We start from the raw sequence: 6,268 nt of genomic DNA, 5'->3' as shown, positions 1-6,268 counted from the left end.
TTCACTCAGCATAATGTTCTCCAGAGTCAACCATTTTGAATAATATTGCATGAGTTCCTTGTTTTTTAATGCAGCATAGTATTCCATTGTGCGAATATGCCACAGCTTCTCTAGCCATTCGTTTGTTGATGGGCACTTAGGTTGTTTCCAACTCCTTGCTATTCCGAGATTCTGTTTTAAGGGTCTGGAATGAAGCCCAGAAGTGTGAGTTCCTGGCAAGTACCCCTTCCCACCAGCATTAGAAGCAGGCAAATGAGAGCCCACACTTACAGAAGCACACAGGCTGAGGAGCGTGCCACCTGGCCAGGAGCCAGGTGAGACATCTGGGACATCCAAACCTACCCAATCCTGTGCCGTCCTCATCATCTCTGATACACTAGAGCCCATTGCTGAAGTCACCGTGTCAGTCCGTGTTGTTGGAGGCCTTCCTCTCCTTTCCTAATCCTCCATCTTTGCAAGCATGATGTCCCTTTCCAAGAAATAGCCTCACCTATGATGAGGTTTCGCCTCACATTCTTTGGGCATGTTGCTAGGAGGGGCTATTCCTTGGAGAAGGTCATGTTTCTGGGAAGGGTGGAGGGTGTCAGGAAGTGTCACGATGGCGCAGGATAGAACAAGGTTCAGATCTGTTGTTGATGGGGTTGCTATGAATCGTACTCAATTCAATGACATCTAACAACAACAAAGATACATGTCCAAAGTATGTAATATGAAACTTTACCATCCTTGCTCTCAAGGAAGGAGAAAAGATCTAAATAGATTCCATTCTGTAAAATAACCCTGTCCTCAACTATCAAATAGCCTTCTACCTTGGACATTTCTTTGTATGTGTTCTCACTTGGCATTGGACATTTGGTGCATTTATAGGCAACTAAATTTCTTCACTCCTCTTGAAAGATGGGAGAAGAAAGAGAGTTGGTGTTTTTATTCGACAGAGAGGTACCCAGGCGTGAAGGGCCCAGACTGAGGCAAAGCAGGAGCCAGTGCATTCTCCCCAGGCACCCAGGCCTGCATGTGGAACTCAAGGAATGTGGCTTCTCCGTGTCCATGGTGTGAGACTGAGGGGACTTCCCAGGGTCTCAGCAGAGCTGGTGGGGATAGCAGGCTCTGCACAGGTCAAGATAAACAAACTTCCTGCATAAGACACCTCGTACTCTTGCCAGGAAAAGATCACGTGTTTGTGTTTTGTGGGCAAAGTATATATGTGAAAGAGGAGAAAAATGAATGGAGAAGGTCTGAGTATTAGCCCTGGTCTACTCCCACACACACAGCGCAGTCATGAGTTAGAGCTGACTCTATGGCAGCAGCTTCCAGTTTGACCCTGCACCTGAGAGATAAAATGACATTTTTATGAGAAGTGTGTGTCGCACTTTTCGGTGACCTTAAAAACAGGAAAGGGAAAATGGGTGCTAAAGATAAAAATTAATTACATGCCATGAAGCCAACTGTGTGATGCTGAGAGAGGATCGCCAAGACAGGGTGTAAAGGTCTGACCTCAGTCGTCTCTGGTGAAGGAGGCGTGGAGGGTTGACTCACTGTGGTTGACTCAATTTAGACTCTTGGTAACTGTCTTAATTCTATAACGCTGCTGTAAGAGAGACACCACAAGTCGGTGGCTTTACCAAACAGAAATTTATTCTCTTACTGTTTTGTTGTTATTAAGTGCTATTGAGTCGAGTACGATCCATAGTGACCTTATGAACAACAGATACGAACCTTGTCCTGTCCTGTGCCATCCTCACACTTCCTGACACACAAGAGCCCATTGCAGCAGTCACCGTGTCAGTCCACTTGGTTGAGGGTCTTCTTCTCCTTTGCTGACCCTCCACCCGTCCCAGCATCATGTCCCTCTCCAAGGAACAGCCCCTCTTAGCAACACATGCCCGAAGCATGTGAAGGGAATCCTCATCATCTCTGCCTCCAAAAACACCCCTTCCAAGACATATTTGTTTGATCTTTTGGTCATGTTCAGCACTTTTCTCCAACACAGAGCCCAAAGGCATCAATTCTTCTTCTGTCATCTTTACTCACTGTCCAGCTCTCAAATGCACAGCAAGTGATCAGAAAGACCATGGACTAAATTGGTCACACCTTAGTCCTCAAACTGACATCAGTTTCTTCTCAATAAATTGGAGAAGTCCCTAACTGCAGACTTTCCCAATCCAATCTCTTGATTTTCTGGCTGCTGGTATCAAGGATGTTAGTTGTGGATCCAAGTAAGATGAAACTGTTGATAGTTTCAATCTTTTTTCTCCATCTATCATAGTGTTGCCTATCCATCCAGTGGTAAGCAGCTTTGTCTTCTTGACATTGAGATGCAATCCATATTGAAGGCTGCATTCCTTGGTCTTCTGCAACAAATGCTTCAAGTCCTCCTCACTTTGAGCAAGCAAGATAGTGTCATCTGTACAATGCGTTACTGATGAGTCTTCCTCCTATACTGATGCTGTAGTCCTCTTCATAGAGTCCAGCTTCTTGAATAATTTACTCAGCATACAGGTTGAATAAGTTATGGAGAATACAACTCTGATTCACTCCCTTCCTAATTTTAAACTATGCGGTGTTCCCTTGCTCTGTTCACACAACAGCTTCCTGGTCTAGATATAGGTTCCTCATGAGCACAACAATCAAGTTCTCTGGGACTCCTATTCTTCCCGATGTCAGCCACAACTTGTTATGATCCACACAGTCAAATACCTTTGCATAGTCAATAAAGCGCAAATAGACATTCTTATGATAGTCCTTGCTTTTAGCCAGGATCCATCTGACCTTAGCAGTGCAATCCCTGGTGCCACAGTCCCTTCTAAATCCTGCTTGAAATTCTGACAGTTCCCTGTTCTAGCGGTTTTTGAATGATCTTCAGCAGCATTTTACTTGCAGTATTTCTTACTGTTTAGGAAGCTAGAAATTCAGATTCAGGATGCCAGCTCTAGGGGATGGCCCCTGCTTCCTGCTGGTTCTGGAGAAGGCATTTCAGCAACGCTGCTTCTTTGAGACCCCCATGTGTTCTAGCCTTTCTCATGTCAATGGGCCTCCTGAGTCCAAAAAGACACGCTCCACTCCTGGCACTCCTTTCTTGGTGGCGCCAAGACCCTACCCCTCAGGTAGCTATCCTCCCCATTTCTTTCTTGTGAGATACAAGGTGTTACAGGTGACACCCTCGGGAAATTTCCCTTAAGGAGCCCTGTGTTCCACCCTTTATCCTTCTAGGATGATTTCTCAGACCATTCTGTCTGTGTCCTCATGTGAGAATCAGTATGGTATCCACACCAGTGACCAGATGTCATCTTTCCTTGTTGTTCTGGAGATCAGGGGCATGGCTTTGCCCTGGCCTATCACCCACCAGGTGGCTGGCCGTGTGCCCCATCCCAGCTCTTCCTGAAGCCAGCCCACAGTACTTTGTAGCTGGTGCTGACTAGATGCAGAGACTCACTCTGGACTGTGCCATACTTGGCCTGTAGTTGGCCCTGGATTAGGGGGTACCACCTCTGACTTGATTTCTGTCCTACATCAGCCCCCTTTGCCTCAGTGTGCACCATTCCTGGAGATTCCAGGTGAACAGTGACCATCCCCTCACACTAGCCATGTCTGTCCCGGCATCTTGTATGCACTCCTCCCTCAGACTGACAAAGATGCCATCCCTAGCCTAGGATCCTCTGAGGTCACCTGAAACTGTCCCAGACTGCAGGCTCCCCGAGTCAGTGGCTCCTCGACTGGAAGAGGTGCTAACTGTGGCCTGCCTCACATCATGGGGCCCCAGCCACCTCTCAGACGAGCAGAAACTCTGACCTGACGGGTACCCCAACCCCAGCCTTCTGCTGGACAGGCAGACACACTGTCCCAGGCCAGACATCTTGTCTCCACAAGAGCGCCAGCCAGGTGACCATCCCGCTCCCCCTCTTCTCTCTCTCTCTCTCTCTCTCTCTCTCTTTCTCTCTTTCTCCCTCTCTGCTTCTCCCCTCCCTTCCCCTCCTTTCCCCTCCCCTCCCCTCCCCTTCCCTCTCTCTCCCTCTCCCTCTGCCTCTCCCTCTCTCTCTCCCTCTCCTTCACACAGACATGGAGCTCTGGTGGCCTAGTGGCAAGAAGCTGTGCTGCAATCCTGAAGGCACATGGTTCGAGGCCACCAGCTGTTCACAGGAGAAGGATGGACAATCTCCTCCTGTGCAATTGATTAACTGCCTCTGAAAACCCACTAGAGAGTCAGCTATGGGTCGGTTCTGACTATATGATACACAACACCACCACCACCAAGACATATCACAATCAAATTTTCAAAAATTAAAGACACAGAAAGTGTACTACAAGCGATTGGGTGGGAAATTATGTTATCTACAAAGGAAAACTAGTAGGACCAAGCTCTGATTTCTCAGCAGACATCATCCAGGCAAGATGGTAATCGATGAAATATATAAAACTCTGAAAGGAAAAAATTATCAACCAAGAATTCTATGACCAGCATAACTGTCCTTCAAGCATAACAGTGAAATGAGTACTTTCCAAATAAACAGAAACTAGTGGAATTTGTGAAAACTAGATGAACACTCCAACAAGTCCTAGTAGGAGTTCTTTGGACTAAGAGTCAATGACAACAGACAAGAAAGTGAAATTAACATACAAAAGGACATCACTCGGAAACTGACTCAAACACAGAAAGAGTATAATAACCATACAATATTGAGGGAGTTCTGGTGACCTAATGGCAAGAAAATGAGCTGTAATTCCAAAGGCGCATGGTTTGAATCCACCAGATGCTCCGCTGGAGGAGGAGGGGCAATCTCTTCCTATGCAAGTTGGATCCAACTCGATGATACACAACAAGAAAAAAAATAATTAAAAAAATACAATATTAAAAATTGGGAACCATAAGTAACAGTCTGTAAATGGGGACAATGACAATGCAAAAGGGAATAAGAAATACAAGCATGACAATAGTACAGAATGAGAGCTGCACAGCAAAGTGAACTGGGGCAGGGGAGGAAACTGCAGCAACGGAAAGATCTTTTTAAAGAGAGAAGTGAACTGCAGAGGCTTAGGGAGGAAAATGTGCAACGATGAATGAATGGAAATCCAAGTTTTCTGTAAACTTTCATTAAAGTATTAATAAAAAATGAAAAAAATTTAAAAAGAAGTACAGTTATGGAACTTCTACATGAAGAAGAAATCAAGGAGGTTTCAAGAGAAAACGAACTGCTTCAGGCTGAGGAACTAAATAGTAACTTAAGGGATAGAACCTCCAAGAAACTTAATAAACTTTCTCATCAAAATACACAAAGAGGAAAACCATAAGGACTTAGTAAACACTGAAATAGCAGCCATGAAGAAAAAATCATAAATGAAATGAACTAGGCATAAAAAGCAGATGGAACAAAGAAATCAGCAACACTACAAAGGAGAGTGCAGCAAAATGATGCATCACTTAAAAAGGCCCTCTTCGTAGAACACAGACACTTAATGTGCATAGTAAGCTCCTGACAATCCATTTGCATAATCTACGGGCCAGTCTTTGCAAGGGCACGACTCACACAGGGCAGGCTGCGACACGGCACCAGACCATAACATATCAAAGATTCTTACAGCTCACCCAGGTAATATCACAGGACAGATGTAACCCTATAGGGTGAAAACTGGGCAAAGCAACTTCCTAGATCTAAGATCAGAAATCTCTCCAGTTGATTTTTCAAAGGACCAAGGCCAAAGGCCATGTACAAATTGTTTCATCACAGTAATAGTACCCATACCATTGAGCAGTGGTGAGGATAAGGGAGTTAATAGGCGCAAAGTGCTTGCAACAATTCCTGGCATACACTGTTGTTGTCAGGGGCCTTTAAGAACATACGACTCATCTCAGCAGCAGATCTGAACCCTGTCCTATCCTGTGCCGTCCTTATCATCTCCAACACGCTTGAGTCCATTGCTCCAGTCTCTGTATCAACCCATCTTGCTGAGCGTCTTCCTTTCACTGACCCTCCCGCCTTTCCGAGTCTGATGTCCCTCTGTTAGTTATAGCCTTGGTGGTATAGTGGTCAAGTGCTGGGCTGCCAGTCAAAAGATGATGGTCAATGCCACCAGTTATTCCATTAGAGAAAGGTGGCAGTCTACTTCTGTAAAGATTACAGTCCAGAAGATCCTATGAGGCAGGTCTACCTTTCCTTGTAGGATCATGGAGTCAGAATTGACTTGAAGGCAATTGGTTTGACTTTTTATTACTATAATCAATAATCCCAGAGACTAAAAGAATAAGAACCCAAAGAAATTGACTTTCAAGTAA

The sequence above is a fragment of the Elephantulus edwardii genome, unplaced genomic scaffold (genome assembly GCF_000299155.1).
Source record: "Elephantulus edwardii isolate Elephantulus edwardi_28Jun2011 unplaced genomic scaffold, EleEdw1.0 scaffold00214, whole genome shotgun sequence".
Classification (NCBI taxonomy): Eukaryota; Metazoa; Chordata; class Mammalia; order Macroscelidea; family Macroscelididae; genus Elephantulus; species Elephantulus edwardii.
This window is presented reverse-complemented; position numbering follows the sequence as displayed.